The sequence below is a fragment of the Bos javanicus genome, chromosome 25, assembly GCF_032452875.1.
Source record: "Bos javanicus breed banteng chromosome 25, ARS-OSU_banteng_1.0, whole genome shotgun sequence".
NCBI classification, from domain to species: domain Eukaryota; kingdom Metazoa; phylum Chordata; class Mammalia; order Artiodactyla; family Bovidae; genus Bos; species Bos javanicus.
Window position 1 is genome coordinate 40,487,692 of NC_083892.1, and position 20,930 is coordinate 40,508,621.

The 20,930-nt window shown below is 52.7% G+C and overlaps 1 protein-coding gene across 3 annotated transcripts in view; it reads left to right on the forward strand.

Moving 5' to 3' along the window:
• The first annotated feature begins 9,367 nt into the window (after positions 1–9,367).
• Positions 9,368–20,930, forward strand: part of CARD11 (caspase recruitment domain family member 11) — a 107,218-nt gene continuing 95,655 nt past the window's right edge. For 2 of the 3 annotated variants that reach the window (XM_061402301.1, XM_061402296.1), the window contains exon 1: positions 9,369–10,111. The gene's annotated coding sequence lies outside the window, so the exon portion shown is untranslated. Of the gene's footprint in view, positions 10,112–20,930 lie in introns of all 3 variants that reach the window. The other variant, XM_061402300.1, reaches the window with a different exon arrangement.

Below are 20,930 nucleotides of genomic sequence, written 5' to 3' on the forward strand. Positions count from 1 at the left end.
GGGAGGGGGCGGTGAAGGCAGGTTTCCCTGGAGGAGCTGCTCTCTGGAGGGGAGGGGGGGTTGGGGGGCAACAGCAGAGGACAGGTCATTTAAGAGCTGGGATCGCATCCTCCCCGGCTCCCCATCCTTAATCCATTTTGTTCTCAGCACAACACAAAAATGTCTCAGAACACATCGCCGTGACCGGAGCTGAGATCCGGCTCCAGGTAAAGCCCTTCTCTCGTTTTTCCCGCTTCTGACCTCCTCCTGGGGCTCGGGAAACCCTGAAGCTGCCTCCTGCAGCTACAGTGTTTCGGGGAGGAGCTCAGAATTGAAGATGGGGACCGCTGGCAGACATGCTGAGACCTGCTGCAGGAGACCAAGGGTGAGAAAGGGGGCCCAGCAAACAGCCGGCAGACCATCCGGGGAGCAGGAGGAATTCCGCGCCCTGCTTCTGACCACGCAGCTCTGACCCGGGCCTGCTGGTCGCGCCCTTGCCCTGCCATTTCGAAGCCTCACACCTCCCCCCGCAGCCCACAGGCGGCGGTTAACCAACCCCCGCTCCAGAGCTCCCGGGGGTCAGGCTGGACCCCAGCCGGGACCACCTCTGGTTCAGCACAAAGGGGGCTCAGGGGGGACGCTGACAGGACCAGACGCAGGGCCGGGGCTGCCCCGCAAACCTGAGTGCCGCAGCCTGTCCCCGGGAGAGGGGCTGAAGCCCGGGCTTCCCCAAGCTCATCCGTGCAGTAGATGGTGATTGAGAGCCTGCTACAATACACACACACACACACACACACACACACACACACACACACACAGAGATACACACACAGACACACTCACACAGACACAGACACACACACACTCATATACACACACACACTCACATACACACAGAGACACTCACACAGAGACACACACACACAGACACACACACACACAGAGACACACACATACAGACACAGTCACACAAAAACACACTCACACACTCAGAGACACACACACACATAGACACACTCAGTCACACACACACTCACACACACACACAGACACACTCACACAGAGACACACATACAGACACCCAGAGACACACTCACACACACACACAAACACACACACAGACACACTCACAGAGATACAGAGACACACACAGACACACACACACACACACACTCACATACACACAGACACACTCACACACAGACACACTCACAGAGATACAGAGACACACACACACACACACACACTCACACAGCCTGCTAACACACACTCACACACACACTCACACACAGCCTGCTAACACACACACACACACACACACACACACACACACACACACGAGGCTGTAGAAACCCCCAGCAGAGCCCACAGGGTCCTCAGGGCTGGGCAAGACCATTGCAGACGCTCGCCCAAGTCAAGAAGGAGGAGCCCAGGAGCCCTGCAGAGGCTGGGGGCCAGCTCTCGATTCCCGCGGCCGGAGAAGGAGACGTCTTGCTCGTGGTCCCCAGGGCCTCGGAGTCCCTCCCCACCCCCACCCTCCGGGACTTCCTGAGGGGAACACGGAGAGAGGGGCAGCCATAGGAGAAACTGAACATGTTTATTCCAGAAAACCTGATAGGACTGCTGTGTTACTGGACTGGGTGACATTTGAAGGCAGATAGAGCTAAGGTTTCATTTGTCCTCCTGACGGGTGCCTTGTGTATACAGCAAAGGATTTCTCTGAGTGACCCTGTGACCCTAGCAGGTGCTCAGATCGTGATGACTTGGACGCAGGGTGAGACAGGAGCTAAACGGCCTAGTTCCTCCCCACCTCTCCTGCCCCTGTTTCTTGTAGAAAGGATTTACTTTTATTACAAAAGAATTGCATGGCATGGAAATACACAGTTTCTGCTATAGAAGGATATCCAGAGAAGACCATTTTGACCCTCCTCACTCCTTCCTGATTCAGCCCCTTAGAAATGACCATTTTTGACCAAATAAGATTTGCAGATCCATCTGATGTCATACTGTCTCCAATCCAGTAATTTCACAGTGCTTTCCAGTTCTTTGGAAAGCAAAAATCTAACTGAAAATTCAGATACATCCTGACACTTTTTTTTTTAGGTCTCCTGAATAGTTACTGGGGCTTCCCTGGTGGCTAAGCAGTAAAGAACCTCTCCGCAATGCAGGACACCTGAGTTCGATCCCTGGGTCAGGAAGATCCCCTGGAGAAGGGAGTGGCTACCCACTCAAGCATTCTTGCTTGGAGAATCCCACAGACAGAGGAACCTGGTGGGCCACAGCCCGTGGGGTCGAAAAAGAGTCGTACTGAGCGACTAACACACACACTTAGCTGTTACGCTTCCTTTTCATTGTTCTCATGGATTTATTTCGCTCTTCCCTGGATCCCACGTCTTCCTCTTTCTTAGATTTCTTTTTCATTTCGTGGTATTAATAGTACCTTCTCAAGTAACTGCTTTTTCTCCCCCTGCCCCTGCCACACGCATAGCCACGCCCATCATCAACCACCCCCAGCACAGCGGTACGTGAACCCTCATCAGCACATCATAATCACCCAGGGCCCACGGTACACATCCCTGCTCCCCCTGGCAGGGTACACTCTGTGGGTGAATGTGTTGATTTTTACGTTTTCGTTCCTCCCCATGTATATACCTGTATATTTACAAGTGAAACTGATATTTGGGATGTTATACAAAACAGTCTGGGGCTGGAGAAAAGGATGGTGGAGCAGAAATAAGATCAGTCATGAGCTGATAATTAAAACCGTCTTAGGGTTACATGAGACTTCATTGTATCATGTTCTCGGTTTATTTTTGAGACTTTCTATAGAAAACAATTTTTTAATACTAAAAAAATGAGAAAGTAATTGTGTTTCTGGAGAAGTGCTTGGGAGGTAGTTTCCCAAAGCCCCCGCATGTCTAAGAATGTGTTTATTTTACTCTCATATTTGATCGATGATTTGGTCGAATACAAGACTCTACATTTAAAGGAAGTTTCGCTGAGAACACTGAAGCAGCCCTTCATTATCTCCTCGCTGGAAGGTTGCTGATGAGAACCCTGAGCCCCATCTGATCCTCAGCATCAGCGTGCTTTTTCCCCCGTCTCTCGTGGACTTCAGAATCTTCTCATTATCCATCTTTCCCTTTTCCTTCCTGAAATTTCGTGAGGATGTATCTAGAGGCGGATGTTTTCACTCATCACATTGGTTCTCGCCAGACCCTCTCATTGTGGAGAAGGAGGTCACTCTTCAGCTCCGGCAAACATCATCATCATTTCATGGCTAACCCCTCCCTCCAGCTTCTCTTTTCCTGCCTGCAACGCTCTCTACGTGGACAAGGATCTTCTCGAGTTAATCATTTGCGTCTCAGCTCTCTGATTCCCTTTTCCTGTCACGGTGGGCTTCCTTTGTTTCGGCTTCCAGCCCAAGAGACACACTATACAGACATCTTCCAGCTCTTCTATTACATTTCATTTATTGATCCTATCTTTTGGCAGTTGTATTTTTAATTTCCATGACCTGTCCTTTCTTCAGGCAGCCCATTTCGTAGCAATCTGATCCTATTTTGGGGTGTGATTTCTGCTCGCCTCTCTCTGAGGACACTTATTAGAGAGTTTCTTGGGTCACTGTGCTCTGATTCCTCCCTGGCTCTCCCCACTTCTCCACCCACGGTAGACACTTGTCCTATCTGCTCAGCGAGGTCCCTCACTCTCAAGCTGCTGATTTCTGCCCATGTCTTCGAAGGCCCAGGGTGACTGCTGCTTCCCAACCTCCCCATCGAGAGCCTGGCTGGGCTCTCAGGGCAGATGCGGTGCCCAGCAGACTGCCCTCCCTCCAGGGAAGCACCTCTGAAAGTCTGGCCCACCGACCTGTGTCCTCCCATGCACCAGTCCCTGACAAGCAATGTAAGAACAGAAATCAAGACTGAGCACTTAAAAACCTTTACAGCTTTTTAACATTTCTACAATGACCGACTATGATCAGCAGGCCTGTATCTTGAGCGTCTTATTTTTTTAAATCCCATTTTCTAAATTTATTGTTGTTATATTACGCAGAAGTATCAGTTTGTAACAGATCAGAAACTTTGTTTAAGGTTGGGGGTGAGATGTCTTTTACTGCAGATAGTTCAGAAGGCACTACCCTGGGGGGCTTCCCGGGGGGTGCTGAAGAGCCCTCCTGCCAACGCAGAAGACATAAGAGACACAGGTTCTATCCCTGGGTTGGGAAGACCCACTGGAGGAAGGCATGGCAACCCACTCCAGTATTCTTGCCTGGGAAATCCCATGGACAGAAGAGCCTGGTGGGCTACAGTCCATAGGATCACAAAGAGTCAAACATGCCTGAAGCAACTTAGCACGCACCCATGCAGGGGGCCAAGCAGGGAGAAGTCCAAGCAGGCTGCCCCTCTGCTAAGTGTCCCGTGGGGAGGGGTCTCTTTGGGCTGCTGCCCCTATTCCAAGAGCCCTTGACCCTCTGAGCAAGTTTCTTCTCCCCCTTCACCTGGGGGAGAAGCTGAAGGTGCACAGGAGGAGGTCAGAGGCGGGAGTGACCAGGGAACTCTACATTCAGCAGTTCCATCCAATGTCACGTAGCATCTGCACCTCCATCGACCCCTCTCCCCTCAAGCCTGCCAGATCTGAAGGGCTCCCGTGAGAGGACCACCCCCATCTTTGCTGCCTCCTTCTCCCCTGCACACTCCGAGCTGGGGCTTCTGTTCACCTGCCTCCTATTCCCCTGTCCTGGCACCTCTGTAAGCCCATCACCTGTGCTTCTTTGCTGTCATTCCTGCTTTCCAAAAGAGGAGGTGAGTGTTTGCATTTAGTTCATAGTCTTGAACCAGAGTCCTTCGAAGACGTTTGAATTACCTTCGTCTTGGGGTCACAGAGGAATCAGGTTTTTAAATGGCATGCCTGGGCAGAAGGGAACTTTCTGGCTGATGCTAATGGTCTACCTTATATCTACGCTGTCCCATGAAAAAGGAAGGCAATATTTTAAATTTCTAGTAGCAACATTAAAAAAGAAATGTGAAATTCATTTTGATAATGTATTTTATTAAACCCAACTTGTCCAGCATATTATCATTTCAACAGGCAATCAGTATCAACATTAGGAGTGAGATGGTCGGCATTCTTTTGCACACACCATGTCTTCAAAGCCTGCTGCAGTTTTTACACGTACAGTGCCTAGTTTTCCTGGAAAATACTTCGCATGTATTTAGCTTCTGTAAAATTTGCAGTTGGAAAAGTAGATGAATATACTCAAGTTGCTCCCAACATGCTTACAAGTTTTCCAGTGACAGAATCAAGTATCTGTTTTTTCAGTTCAGTTCAGTTCAGTTGCTCAGTTGTGTCTGACTCTGCGACCCCATGAATCGCAGCATGCCAGGCCTCCCTGTCCATCACCAACTCCCAGAGTTTACCCAAACTCCTGTCCATCAAGTCAGTGATGCCATCCAGCCATCTCATCCTCTGTCGTCCCCTTCTCCTCCTGCCCCTAATCCCTCCCAGGATCAGGGTAATTTCCAATGAGTCAATTCTTCGCATGAGGTGGCCAAAGTATTGGAGTTTCAGCTTCAACATCAGTCCTTCCAATAAACACCCAGGCTGATCTCCTTTAGGATGGACTGGTTGCATCTCCTTGCAGTTCAAGGGACTCTCAAGAGTCTTCTCCAACACCACATGTTCAAAAGCATCAATTCTTTGGCGCTCAGCTTTCTTCACAGTCCAACTCTCACATCCATACATGACCACTGGAAAAACCATAGCCTTGACTAGACGGACCTTTGTTGGCAAAGTAATATCTCTGCTTTTTAATATGCTATCTAGGCTGGTCATAACTTTCCTTCCAAGGAGCAAGCGTCTTTTAATTTCATGGCTGCAGTCACCATCTGCAGTGATTTTGGAGCCCAGAAAAATAGAGTCTGACACTGTTTCCACTGTTTTCCCATCTATGTCCCATGAAGTGATGGGACCGGATGCCATGATCTTAGTTTCCTGAATGTTGAGCTTTTAAACCAACTTTTTCACTCTCCACTTTCACTTTCATCAAGAGGCTTTTGAGTTCCTCTTCACTTTCTGCCATAAGGGTGGTGTCATCTGCATATCTGAGGTTATTGATATTTCTCCTGGCAATCTTGATTCCAGCTTGTGCTTCTTCCAGCCCAGCGTTTCTCATGATGTACTCTGCATAGAAGTTAAATAAGCAGGGTGACAATATACAGCCTTGACGTACTCCTTTTCCTATTTGGAACCAGTCTGTTGTTCCATGTCCAGTTCTAACTGTTGCTTCCTGACCTGCATACAGGTTTCTCAAGAGGCAGGTCAGGTGGTCTGGTATTCCCATCTCTTTCAGAATTTTCTACAGCTTATTGTGATCCACATAGTCAAAGGCTTTGGCATAGTCAATAAAGCAGAAATAGGTGTTTTTCTGGAACTCTCTTGCTTTTTCCATGATCCAGCGGATGTTGGCAATTTGATCTCTGGTTCCTCTGCCTTTTCGAAAACCAGCTTGAACGTCTGGAAGTTCACGGTTCACATATTGCTGAAGCCTGGCTTGGAGAATTTTGAGCATTACTTTACTAGCGTGTGAGATGAGTGCAATTGTGTGGTAGTTTGAGCATTCTTTGGCATTGCCTTTCTTTGGGATTGGAAAGAAAACTGACCTTTTCCAGTCCTGTGGCCACTGCTGAGTTTTCCAAATTTGCTGGCATATTGAGTGCAGCACTTTCACAGCAACATCCTTCAGGATTTGAAATAGCTCCACTGGCATTCCATCACCTCCACTAGCTTTGTTCATAGTGATGCTTTCTAAGGCCCACTTGACTTCACATTCCAGGATGTCTGGCTCTAGGTGAGTGATCACACTATCATGATTATCTGGGTAGTGAAGCTCTTTTTTGTACAGTTCTTCTGTGTATTCTTGCCACTTCTTCTTAATATCTTCTGCTTTTGTTAGGTCCATACCATTTCTGTCCTTTATTGAGCCCATCTTTGGCATGAAATGTTCCCTTGGTATCTCTAATTTTCTTGAAGAGATCTCTAGTCTTTCCCAATCTGTTGTTTTCCTCTATTTCTTTGCATTGATCGCTGAGGAAGGCTTTCTTATCTCTCTTTACTATTCTTTGGAACTCTGCACACAGATGTTTATATCTTTCCTTTTCTCCTTTGCTTTTCGCTTCTCTTCTTTTCACAGCTATTTTTAAGGCCTCCTCAGACAGCCATTTTGCTTTCTTACATTTCTTTTCCATGGGGATGGTCTTGATCCCTGTTTCCTGTACAATGTCACAAACCTCCATCCATAGTTCATCAGACATCCTGTCTATCAGATCTAGTCCCTTAAATCTATTTCTCACTTCCACTGTATAATCATAAGGAATTTGATTTAGGTCACACCTGAATGGTCTAGTGGTTTTCCCTACTTTCTTCAATTTCAGTCTGAATTTGGCAATAAGGAGTTCATGATCTGAGCCACAGTCAGCTCCTGGTCTTGTTTTTGCTGACTGTATAGAGCTTCTCCATCTTTGTCCGCAAAAAATATAATCCATCTGATTTCAGTGTTGACCGTCTGGTGATGTCCACATGTAGAGTCTTGTCTTAGATTTTAATTGAAAGTCAATGGAACTTAAAATTTGGTTCCTTATTCACAGCAGCCACATGTCAATCCCACGTCAAGCCACATGTCAACGGCCCAGTGTGGGTGGTGGCCGCTGTGCTGGGTCACACAGTTCTGTGTCTTCACAGGGTTACACGGTGTAGCTGCTGCTTAGTCGCTTCAGTCATGTGACCCCAGGGACTGCAGCCCGCCAGGCTCCTCTATGGGATTCTCTAGGCAAGAATACTGGAGTGGGTTGCCATGCCCTCCTCCAGGGGATCTTCCCCACCCAGGGATTGAACCCGGGTCTCCTGCATCGCAGGCAGATTTTTTTTTTTACAGCCGAGCCACCAGGGACGCCCTACATGGTATATACATTTATCAAAACTCATTGCATCACATTGTTAAAACCTGTATGTAAATTTTACCTAAAAAACTATCTGGTTAATGATATGCCTGATGAAATATTTAAAAGTGAAATATGTTGATGTCATCAACTTTTGAAATGCATTTAAAAAAAGGATTGATGCCTAGGGGAATAGATGGGTATACATGTAATAAAGAAAATATAGCAAAACGTTCATTATAGAGTTCGGTGGTGGGATACATGGGGTTCAGTCTACAATCCTGCTAACTTATGAATGTTTAAAAAGTCTAATGAAGTGTTGGGAGACAAAAAGAGACAACATGTCTTCGACAAGCCACACATGCGTGTAATCCCATCACTCAATCCGAAACACGTGATATTGACAAAAAGCAGCCCGATTCAGAAGAGAAGCTATGAATGGCTCCATTTATATGAAGTTTTTGGACTTCAGAGGCAAAGGATTTGCTTGAGGTCAGAATGTAGTTTATTCTTGGCAGAAGGGGGCTGAGAACTGGGAGGTGCGTAAGGAGGGGTTCCGGGGTGCAGACAAAGTTCTATCTTTTGTTAACTTGAGTGTGTTCATGAAAATTCATCATGCTTTTTGCAGAATTTTTGCAGTTTTTGTTGATTTAAGGCCCACCTGCCCTTGATATCCTGCATGAGGAAAACCAGTGTTCCTCTTTAAAACCACACAGCCTGATTCAAAGGTTCACCGAGAGCAAGAGAGATTCTACCCTGGTCCCGGGCGGGCGGGTCACTGGGGACCGAGGACCAGGCTGCTGGCAGTACTGTTCTGTATTTTAGGAACATTCTCTCTGCGGCTCCTGATGACTTGGTTTAACATGCTCTGCAGAAAGCAAACTTATGTCTGCCTTCCTGCCGGGTCCATGTGCATCCATCAGCCGCGTTCCTCAAACCGCGGGGACTCCGCTTTCTCCTGCGCCTGGACCACCGCAGCATTATGTCTTTCTGCTTAGTTGCTTCATTTCTTGAGTGCCCTTCCCTCCGGGAACTCAAGGAACTTTACTCAGAGAACTTACAACACTTAGAACAGAACAGAAAGTTCTCCAGCTGTATCCCCTGAGAATCAAGTGGTTGGGAGGAGGGAGAGAAGGGAGGGGTAGACTGAGGCAGCGGAGGGGGAGCTGGGGAAACTGCAGCATCCGCAGCGGGCAGACTAGAACCCAGAGTTCTCCGGACCGGACCGTGCTGGGTTTGCCCAGATTCTTAAGTTCACGATTCAGAAACACCCTTGGGTGGGAGAGCAACATACCCAGGGGGCCTGTGTCACAGCTCTGGGGGTAAATGATTAAACCGGTGGCATCCAGAAGTCACAATTTCCCCTCCAGGTGTTGGGTCTGAGAGCACGAGTGGGGGATGGGTTGGCGGAGGGCGGACTCTGTCACCAGCCAGTGTCCAGGCGGGGTGGGTGTGTGCTGACCGGCCGGTCCCGGGAAGCTTCCAGAACTCTGGCTGAGGGAGGAAGGGCCCCGGGGGTGCCCTGCTGCCCACTCTTGCGTGGAACCAGCCCTCCCTCCCCCACCCCAAATCGCAGCGATGCCTCTGGGACGTCTTCGGAAGGGGCCTGTCGCCTGGACCGCTCGCCTTGAGCCCCGACACCCTCCACGGGGCGTCCCTTCCCACGGCCGCTCCTGGGCTCCGGGCGGGGTCGGCAGCCTTGGGGTCGCAGCTGGGTGGGGGCTGAGGCCCAGGCGGGGGTCCAGCCTCTCAGACCGGAGTGGAGCGGGCAGGGCCGCCCCAGGCCTGCGGTGGGGCGGGTGCGGGGGTCTCCTGGCAGCCCCGGGGGCCCAGAGCCCACCCAGCGCACCCCTTCGCGCCCTCCTACCCCGGCGGCACCCAGGCCCCGCCCCTCCCCCTCTTCCTTATCTCTTTTCTAACCTTTTGCATTTTTTTAGTCTCATTTCCTGTCGGGTTTTGCATTTCCCTCCCCCTTCCAGCCTATGACACACTTTCTCTCCTTTTTTCTCTCTTTTGCCTCCCTTGGCCTCCGAACTCCTGCCCGGGTGGCGCGCAGCAGCCCCTCCGCCCTGCAGCCCCTGGGCCGGCTGCGCCCCTCGGACGGTCCGGGCGGCGGGGCCCGAGGGCCGGGGCCCCGGGAGGAAGCCGGAGGCCTGCGCGGAGGAGGCGCCGCGGCTGGCGGAGCATGAGCGGCCCAGGTAGGCGCGGCGGACGCGGGGGTGGGGACCCGGGTTGGGGACCGGGGGGGGGGGGGGGCGGGAGACACCCTGGGGCGGCCGCCGGTCCAGGTCGGGGGCGCGGTCGGGGTGGGTTGGGGGCGCCGAGGGGGTCCGGAGCGGCTTGTTTCTCACCCCTCTGGCTCCATCTCCACCTCCCTCCGCCCGCCCAAAACTTCTTTCTTCCACTTTATCTCACCTCTGGGTTTCTCTCGGACAGTACGTCTCTGACTGGCCCCGCCTGGCGACGTCCCCCACCCCCGGGTCCCCCGCCCCTCCGAGAACAAAGGGATGAAAAGAGGGGGTGGGGGGCGGTGGTCGGGGGCAGGGGGGCTGGCCGGGCGCCCCTGGGGGCCCCAGAGGGAGGAAAAGAACCTTTTCTAAGACCTTAAAGGACAGGAAGTCTCCAGACCACAGCCAGGCCTGACTCGCAGGCTCCTGAGAAGGTGGGGCCCCGGGGAGGGGAGCGCGGGGAGCGAAGTGGGGCCCGGGCGCCCCCGCAGAGCCAGGATGGGTCCCTAGAGGCCTCACGCCTGGAGTACCCGCCTCCTGGACACCGACCTCCCCAGGGCGCTGAAGGGGCTGGAAAGCCGCCCCGCTTCACCCCTCAGATCCTCGCCCGCCAGGGTGTCCTGAACCCTCCCGGGGCGGGGAGAAGGGTTCTCTGGGGGAGACAGTTTTGGCGCAGGGAGCGGGGCCTGCTTGCGTGTGTCTGGGCTCCCAGCTTCCTGGCACCTGCTGGGCAGAGTGCGAACAGAGGGCGGTCGGCTCAGACCTGGTCTTGGGCCAAACCCATCTCTGCCCAGCCTCTGATCTGTAGTAGGAAAAGACCCCTCCTGACGTTTGCCGCCTCTCCTGAAGGTATAAGGCTGCTGCCGCTGCCCAGGAAGGAAAGACACACTGGTCCAGCCCCAGACGGTTAGGGGGTGCCTCCCCTGTGGTTAATGAGCACCAGAAATCTCAAGCCCTGGGTTAATGCCGGGGCAGGAGTTTAGCTAATATGCTGCCCTCTGTCTTTGCCCTGAGTCTGCACTTCCCTCAACCCCCAAGGCCAGGTAAAGAAGCGCGGGTCGCATTTTGGGCTGTGGGCCCTGGCTGACCAGCGGGCAAAGGGAGCCTGGGACTCAGCCTCCCCCATCCCGGGCAAAATGGTTTGGATGTCTGTGCATTTTAATTAGCACCCAGATCAAAAAGGAAGTCTGGTGGCCCCACCAGCCCCGAGTCTGTTCCTTTGTGTGATTTTTTTTTTAATTGTGGTAAAATACACATGACAAAAACTTTGCAGTCGTAACCACTTTTAAGTATACAGTTCAAGGGTAATAAGTGCCTTCATGATGCTGTACAACCGTCACCACCATCATGTCCAGAACTTTCCATCTTCCCAAGCTGAGCCTCTGGTCCCTGTAAACACTGATCCCCCACCTCCCTCCTCCAGCCCCAGGTACCACCCTTCTACTTCCTGCCTCTCTGAATCTGACTCCTGGGGGGCAGGGGCTCCATCTGGGTGGGATCCCACCTTTGCCCTTTAGTTCACTGGGCATCATGTCCTCAAGGTTCCTCCAGGTGGTAGCAGGTGTCAGAGTTTCTTTCCTTCTTAAGGCTGAATAATACTCCGTGGTAGGCATGGACTCTGTGTTGTTTATCCATAAATCCTTTATGTGATCTTTTAAAACGACTTGTAAACCTGACTCTTGTTCTCAAGGTGACGGCCCTGGATTGAGTCAGTTAGTGGGCACCTTTCGGGACACAGCAGAAGCAAGGTGGAACCCAGATGTCCCCCTCTAAGTAGTCCAGGCCGTATGGTTGTGTTGCCGTGCCCAGGGGCTGGTGGAGACTCAGATTAGAGGGGAGGATAGAGAGGAGGGCAGATGGCAGAGGGCGAGCGTGGGACCCACCGGCGATCAGTAGAAGGCTCGGGCCGAGACAGCGCTGGCTCAGACTAGAGGGGAGGATAGAGAGGAGGGTGGATGGCAGAGGGCGAGCGTGGACCCACCGGGGATCAGTAGAAGGATCGGGCCGAGACAGCGCTGGTGGGTCCCGACTCCCTTCTCCACCTTCCGACATGCGTTTCTCCATCCTCCCGATGGAAGCCTTGCTTTGCGGGACTGGAGGCTGTTTCTGGTTCGGTGATTATGGCGCTTCATGCATGAAAAGCCACATCGAGTCCAGTGTTCAGATGATTATGATGCAAAGGGACCCAAGGCTGATAAACGGAGCTCCTCCTGCCAGTTTAAAGCTGCTGTCCAGCCCCTCTTGCTTAGCCCTACCCTTGGCCTTGAAGACAGTGCCCCCTGGCAGTCAGGACGATGGTGAGGTCCCACGTGGGTCAGGTGCCCAGATGACCACCCCAATACCGAGTGTGACCAGATCTGTGAAACGTGTTAAAAAGAAGTCAGGTCACTGACTATGCTGGCAGTCCAGTGGTTAAGACCCAGCGCTTCCACCGTAGGGGTTTGTTCGGGTTAGATACCTGGTGAAGGGACTGAGATCCCACACGCCCTGCGGCCAAAGATTAAAATGTTCAAAAATTTCCGGAAGAATCAGATTGAGTAGGGAGGCAACAGGAGGTCCACGGTCCACTCTCTGTGTCGGGGGCCTAGTGGCAGGTGGGAAGGAGCCTCGGGCTGTGGCCCAGACGTGGCTTCCAGTCATGACTGCCCACCTGTGCCGGCCCGCCATCACTTCAGCAATCTGGGAGTCATTTCTTCCCGATGAAATCAGGGTATTAATGGGATTATTTTCAGGCCTGTCAGCTACATTAACCATAAAACGAGAAAGCACGAGATGTACATACAGCGACCTTTGCCGTTGTTATTCCTGAGATTCAAGGGGGAAGAGAGGATGGGTGCCGAGGTCGGGGCCTGGGGGTGGAGTGTGGCTTCCCCCGCCCGCGCTGGGTGGACCCCCTTCCTTGGTCTCCTTGTCCACAGTCCCCATCTTGCAGGACAGCCATGAGCATGAAGGAAATCTACCCTGTAGACACACTGCGCTATCCAGTAAGTCTAGAACATTCTGTCCGTGGAATTCTCCAGGCAAGAATACTGGAGTGGGTAGCCTTTCCCTTCTCCAGGGGCACCTTCCTGGCCCAGAGAGCAAACCTGGCTCTCCTGCATTGCAGGCAGATTCTTTACCGTCTGAGCCACCAGGAGAAGCCCTAGAACATTTTGAATGGATTTAAATATGGAAACAGAAAGAAAAAGAAAAGACAGCTGTCAAGGAAGCCCCTTAAAATGCTTTTCTGCTCAAGAAAAATTGCATCAGCGGATTCTCAGCCACCGTGCTCGGGAAGAACAGAGCTTGTGGGCATTACATGCAAAGAACACACCGGAGCAGCATCCCCCGAAGTCTCCTTGAGCAACTCCTGCCTGTGGGTCGGTGGTTTTACTGGGGTGACTATTTTCAGCAGGGTAGCCCCTTCGGTTGCGATTTGTTCAGGGCCCTGAGGTTATAATGGTTGCTGTCACGTTGGTGTGATGGTCAAGCGCCAAGGGGTGATGAAGGTTCTCTGTTCCTGCCTTCTCTGGCGCGCGCTCTTTGCCGGTCCAGCCCGGCAGTCCAGCTCCGCAAGCTCATCTCTTCTGTCACGGTCCTCTGGTCCTCCCCAATCCCTGCTGACGGATGAGCCAGAGCGAAGGCTCCATTCTCCCCGGGGGGTTTCTGTGTCGAGGCCGTAACCTTCCTTCTCACCCCACACCCACCTCTGAAACGTGCGTCCTCGCACTCTGGAGCGCCAGGGGCGAGACGGAGCCCCGAGCTCTGTCCACGCATCTCCCAGCCTGCAGGTGCCCCTGCAGCACCCGTCCGACTGCTGTGTACAGTCAATGCCTCCCCGGTGCTGGTCCGGCCTCCAGCGAGAGGCCAGATCCTTCAGTGGAAAGATCTAGGGACGTGGAGCCGGCAGAAAGGGCGTCCGTCCCGGGTCTGCCGCGTAATAGCTGCGTGACCTCGGGGAAGTCACTGAACGTCTCTGAGCCTCAGTTGCCGCATGTGTAGACTGGGTGTGGAAGTACCACCCCTAAATTAACATAGACCAGAGTGTTTCCGAATGAGAGTGCTTCTGCTTTTAAAGGCTCACCTGTGACTTGGCTATTTCTGACAGAGTCGCGGGTGGGCGGTACAGCAGAGTGAAGAATTTAACCCAAAACTGAACTCTCGTCGGACGGATCTGTTTCCTTAATCTACAGAGAACTCTCAGAAAAAATCAGGGAGATGCAGGAATCAGCAAACTTCTTCTGTAAAGGCCCAGGTAGTAAATATTTGAGGCTCTGACAGCCAGAAGGTCCCCGTGGAAACAGCCCAGCGCTGTCCTTGTAGCGTCGCCAGTGGGGCAGGGTGGCCAGTGCGGGGGGTGGGGGCACTCCATCGTAGTTTGCTGACTTCAGAATTCGGGAACTGGACCCAAGAGAAAAATGCTTGAAGGGTGTGAACAAACAGAACGTGAACGGACCGATCAATTTACGATGAATAAATGCAAACTAGTACAACAGAGATACGCCTTTCTTCACTGTCGGACTGGCAGAGATTAAAACACTGGAAAGGGGAAGCAGGCAAGTCTCATACGCTGTGGATTTGACAGTGTTTACTAACATGGTAAGTGAATAAACCCAAGAATTCCGCTTCTAAACATTATCTCACAAATAGACGCGTCCATCTTTTTTTTGCATGCAGATGTTAATTGTACCATTGTCTGTAATGGGGAAAAGCTTGAAACCACACAGTTGCTCTTCAAAAGCAAAGTCCATCCATACGGTGGAATTCTGTGAGGCCAGGAATGAGATGGGGGCATAAGGGGTTTTCTAGAAGAAAAAAACAAAGCAAAACCGTAGCACGTAGAAGAAACTGCATCTAGACACGTCTTGGTGAGATTTCAGAACTCCAAGGATAAGAAGAAAATCCCCAGAGACCTTATAAAGAGTAAGGAGTCAGATCAGATCAGTCGCTCAGTCGTGTGCGACTCTTTGAGACCCCATGAATCACAGCATGCCAGGCCTCCCTGTCCATCACCAACTCCCGGAGTTCACTGAGACTCACGTCCATCGAGTCAGTGATGCCATCCAGCCATCTCATCCTCTGTCGTCCCCTTCTCCTCTTGCCCCCAATCCCTCCAAGGATAAGAAGAAAATCCCTAGAGACCTTATAAAGAGTCAGGAGTAGGTCACCTATAAAAGCGAGAGTAAAATCAGTCTTGTGTCAGCACTGCTGAAGGCAGAGAAGCAGTGACTTCAGGGAGTTGGTTTTGGAAAGTCAAACTATTAGACTAAAAACCAAAACAAAAAACATAAGAAAAAAGAAAGAAACTGCTCTGGTGGGACGTCTGGGGAATGGGGGTTGGGGGATGGAGGGGAAAGTTCTAGTTGTCATTTTGTGCCCTTTTCTTTGTTTGTTTTACCTTAGCAACTGTTATCCTTCTGATTAAGGAAAATAGAAGGAAAAGCCGTGTTTGGAAGAGCCAGCAAGGGTTGGTGTCCCCCCTCTGCTCTGTCCAGCTGATCCTAGCCCTCCTGGTTCCCACCTGGATGGACTGCAGGAAGAAACCACCTCTTGCGGTTCTCAATTCAGTTGTGTCACAGGAAGGGAAATCAGAGGGCCTCCCCGGCCCTGTTGAAAGGCAAAATTGATTGGTTTAAAAAAAAAAAAAAAAAGAGGTTTGGTTTTCTATTAAGGCATAGCACGCACATGGTCCCTGTGGATGGTGTCGCACACACACCCACGTAGCTGGTTGCCCAGATCAAGACTTGGGTCCTTTCCAGGCCTGGGGTGGGGGGCATCCTCATTCTCCTTCCCAGTTGCCAAGCCCCCAGCCCCTCGCCTGTCCTTGACTGTCACACGCACGGCCTCGCACAGAGAGTGCTCTGGTGTGTCAGCATGATCCATCCGTGTGCGTAGCAGCTGGGTTTTCCTCCCTGCGTAGTTTTATGCTGTGAGTGTTCACCACTATTGTGTCCATCCTGCCGTGGATGTGCTTTGTGTCGTGTGCAGCTTCGGGCTATGGTGAGAGGTCCTGTGAACACTCTTGGAGGAGTCTCGGTGGTGATGACCCACTTTTCTTTTTTAATCTGAGGCCAAACAGAAAGCTTGAGCCAGCATCATTGGATGTTATGTCAGTAGATGAATGTTGATAGGAAGTAAAACCGTGTTTCATTGACATTGGTGCTTTGTTTCTTGCTTCTGAGTAAGGATTCGGTCTTTTACGGAAGTTTTCTAAGAAGAAATGGCCTTTAAAAAAGGGATTCCAGAGGAGTTGGTTGGGGGGCGGGGGGAGCGGGCGGTTGAATAATAACGATACTTCGCCCTTTTCTCTGAGTCTCCCGGCTTCGGTTCTCAGATGCTTTTCAAAACCAGCTTGTGAATCTGCATGGCGCCTGGGGGTGCCGAGGTAGCAGAGGGTAGCAGGTAGCAGAGACGCACGGAGATTCCGGATTCCTCCGGGAGTGTCCTGCAGCCTCCACAGTCCCGTGTTCCGTTCTCTCCGGGGAGGTTTTCTCACAGGTCCTGGAGTCACGTGGGTTCCGGGCATGCGGAGGTTTGCGATTGTGAAGGCAAGGGGCCTGGCGGGGACAGGGCGGTTTCCTCCAGACGCTCCAAGTAGGGGAGACCCCCCCCCCGACTGCGCCGAGCTCCTGGGCTGCTCCTGAGGAAGGGGCCAGTCTCTTTCCCCTCAATTTTGTGTAGAGACAGTCCACGATCAAGGCGTGGGCAGGGCTGGCGCCTCGCGAGGCCTCTCCTGGGCGTGCAGGTGGCCGCCTCCTGGCTGTGTCCTTACCTGGTCCTCCCTGTGTGCGAGCCCCCCTGTGTGTCTCTGGTCCCCTCCCCTCTTCTCGCAGGACGCCAGCCCCGCTGGCTTCAGGCTCACCCTGACAGCCTCATTCTAACTCACTCTTCAAAGGCTGAATCTCCAGCTGCAGGCGGTGGGGCTGGGGTTTCACCATACGAGTGTGCAGGGACGTGACTCAGCCTTGCACACCTTTGCCGAAGGTCTCTGTGAGAGTGTTGTCTGCACTCTCCCCAGTTCTGACCCCTTGTCTGTCCTGGACCTGCTTCAGTCAGGCCTTTGCCCACAGCCCTGAGTTTAACGACCCCTTACCAAGGTCACGCAAGCCCAGGTCCGCTCGCAGTCCTCATGGGACCTAAGATGCTCGTTCAGGCTGGCCGCTGGCTCAGCTGCTCCGTCACTCCTTGGAATGTGGCATCAGTTCCCTGCCTTGGTTTTCTCCTGCCTTCCTGGCCGCTCTTTCCCAGTCTCTCCGAATGCCTCCGTGTCCCCTGACCTCTGAGGTCAAAGGGCTCGGCCTCTCCCTCGGGGCCCCTCCCTGGTGGTCTCAGGCAGACTCACGGCTTGAGAGCCGTCTCTGTGCTCACACCCCAGGTTTACCCCGCCCTCCGAGCATCCCCTGCTGAACGCTGGACTTCGGTAGCCAGTGGTCCTGACTGCCCGGACGTGGAGTCGACCCACAGCTGAACTTCGGAGCCTTCCATCCCTAAGTCCTCTCTTCCATGCGGCTGAGTGCTCAGGCCTGAAAACCTGGGGGTGGTCCTTGGTTTCCCCATTGGGACTAGGAGTGTGTCCACTTGCTCAGCACAGAGGACCCAGGGGATCTGGTTGGGTCCCTGAGATGGTCATTCCCAGGCCTTCTTGCTGCACCTCTCAGGGGCTACTTGTTCCCCCAGCCAGTGGGGCCGCACCACCGTGTGCTGGGGAGACCCGTGGGGTCAGAACAGGGAGGCAAGACTTGGGTCCTGGGCCACCAACCCACTGGGCCATCTTGGCCAAGTCCCTTCTCCCCTCCGGGCTCAGTTTCCTCACCTGTGAGAGAGGAGACAGGGCCTGGGATGACCAATGGGTTTCACCTTGAGGGCGAGCTCCGGGCAACTAGTACTGGCTTGCTTGAGAAAGTGCCACCCCCCGCCCCCCAGCTCTGCGGAAGAGAGTAGCTCTGTGATCGATTGCCCATGTCTGCTGTGGGTGTGAAACTGACAGCTGGAGCCAGGGGTGCCCCCATTAGTCATTCCTGCCCCTGCTCCCCTAGACCAGGAACCCGCCAGCTTTAAAAACCTGTGATCGCGCCGTGACCTTGAGCAAATCACTTCCCTGTCCCAAGACTTTGTTTCTTCACCAGCAAGATGGAGACAAATAACCCCTGCCTTCCTACCGCACAAAATCGCTCTGAGGAGCAGATGAGATAGTCCGTGAAAAATGGCTTGGAAAATAACAGACCGCTATATAAATGCAAGGTTTCATTGTTATTAATTGACCTCTCCCAGCCACGACTTCGTGTTCATCACGCCTCCCTTGGAGCCATCTTCCCGGGCTGGGCGAAAAGCCTTTGCTTTCGTTTTTGCTCCCCCTTGGGCAAGAGAGCACCATTTGGATTTTCCTGGTGATGCTGAGAAAGGGGATTAATATGAACGCTGGGTGTGGGGGTGTGCTCTTTCTGTGCTTAGGAGACCGCGGCATCTTTCACAGCCTCCCGGAGGGTGAAACCGAGAGGCCTCTGGAACCTTTCAGCGGCTTGGTGCCTGCATCTTACCACCCCACCACTCTGTGAGGCTTCTGCAGGACGGGTGTGGAAAAACCCTCCCTGAGTAAATTTTTGTCTCCCTCGAGGGTTCATCCTTATAATCCAAATCTCTGGAGTTAAATTAATTCTCCGGTTGGGCAGTCAGGAGCAGGGGGTCTCCCCAGAGTGCCACCAAGGATGGCTCTGCTTAATTTCTGGAGGAGGCACGTGCCCCGAAACCCGTGGGGATCCAGTGGAGATATCCAGATATATCTCTTTCTGTTCCCTGATGAAAACCACATCCCTCCCCACAATCCACAAGCCTCCCCTCTTTCACCTTGAATGTTGTTAATGCCCCATGTTTTCTGCCAGAATCCCAAACAGAGTCTCTGTTTGCAGCTTCCCAGAGACCCAGGGGAGCCATCTGTTCTTACATTATTTGGTTTAAGCAAAGCTTTAGGGCATATCTTCTTGCCAGTGGTGTATCCCGAGTCGGATTCATTGCTCAGGCTCTTATTTATTGGCGAGTGTGTTTTATTGTAATGCGGTTCATTTCCTTCTGTCTTTTACTTTGGGCTTCTTCCTGCAACTTTTGTCGTGAACAATGTTTGGCGCGGTATGAAATGAGACGCATTCAGAACTTTCTGAGCCATAAAGTTTTGATTTTCTTTTTTTTCTGGTTTGATTCTTTTTTTTTTTTTTTAGTGGCAGAAAAATAAAGGACTCGTGTTTCCGGTAGGCCTGGAAACGGTGAATCAGATTTTTGTTTTGTTTAAAACTTGAGAACCTCAGGCAGGGGTTGAGAGTCGCTGGATGGAGCTGAATGCTGTGTTTCGGGTTTGGGCTGATGTCCCTTCCCCACGGGCCATTTCTCGGGAGAGGGGGTGGCCACCCACGGAGGCTGACTTGAGACGGGCCAGGAGGGCTGCCTGAGTCACAGCTGCCCCGGGCCGAGTGGGCACTCACAGTTCCTCCCTTGCCTGTTGTGCTCCCTGAGGCGTTTGTGATTCAGTGCCTGGTGTTGTTCACAGACTCACCGGTGCAGTTGAGTGTGAACTCTGCCTCTCCCAGCAGGCGACCTTGGACAAGTCACTGAAGCCATCGGTGAAATGAAAGTAAGACAGCACCCTTCCCACAGGAAGGCAGACGATGCTGCTGCTGCTGCTGCTGCTGCTGCTGCTGAGTCGCTCCAGTCGTGTCCGACTCTGTGCAACCCCATACACGGCAGCCCATCAGGCTCCCCCATCCCTGGGATTCTTCAGGGAAGAACACTGGAGTGGGTTGCCATTTCCTTCTCCAATGAATGAAAGTGAAAAGTGAAAGTGAAGTCGCTCAGTCGTGCCCGACTGTTAGTGACCCCGTGGACTGCACCCTACCAGGCTCCTCCGTCCATGGGATTTTCCAGGCAAGAGTACTGGAGTGGGGTGCCATCGCCTTCTCCAAAGGTAGACGATTGGCATCTACCAAATGCCGTGCGGCGGGCACAGTGTCCAGGCAGGCTCGGTCGTGACAGGTGTGCGTTCATGATACACGTGCGCCCTGCTCGTAGGCCGGGCGCCCTGGAGCAGGCTCTGAAGGGCCCCCGCCAAACCGAAAATCTAGCATGAGCCATTTACTTTCATTCCTTGCCTGACCCCTGTGCATTAATACTCACTACTGCCGTTATCCAGTATGCACCTTAAGAGGTAGCCAGCACCCACCACTCTCAGGCACTCCACAAGGTGCCAGGGATAAAAAGAGGTAAAGGCGGGGCTCCCCACCCCTCAAGCCTGTGGTCTGGTGAGGAGGCAGTCAGCTGGGAGATAAAAGAGGCCCTCCTTGAGGACAGGTGGGAGAGAGCAGGACACCCGGCTCTGCCCGAGGGAGACAGAGTGACCTCCAGGGCCGACCGAAGCCGAAATGAGACTTGGGAAACCGCAAGGCTTTTTGCAGGCAGAGAAGCGCGGAGGGCCCTCTGAGCAGAGAAATGGAGGTGGGATGAGTGTCGGTGTTGGCAAAAAGACGGGAAGGTGTGGGGACAGGGAGGAGGGGCCCCCGAGCGCCCCGGAAGCTGTGCCAAGGAGGCAGATGCTGGCCTGTGGGCGCGGGCCAGCTGCCGGGGCGATGGAGCTGTGGCCGGCAGCCAGGATGGATGCGCAAGTTCGAAAGATCACAAACAGCGGTGCTGAGAACAGATGGGAGACTCGGGGCAAGAGACAGGGAGGGCCCCTCTGCCGGGACGCGGGCCAGGATTAGCTGTGTCTTTATTGTAAATAAACTTTGCATGGAAGCGTAACATTCATACAAAGAGGCATGCACAGATC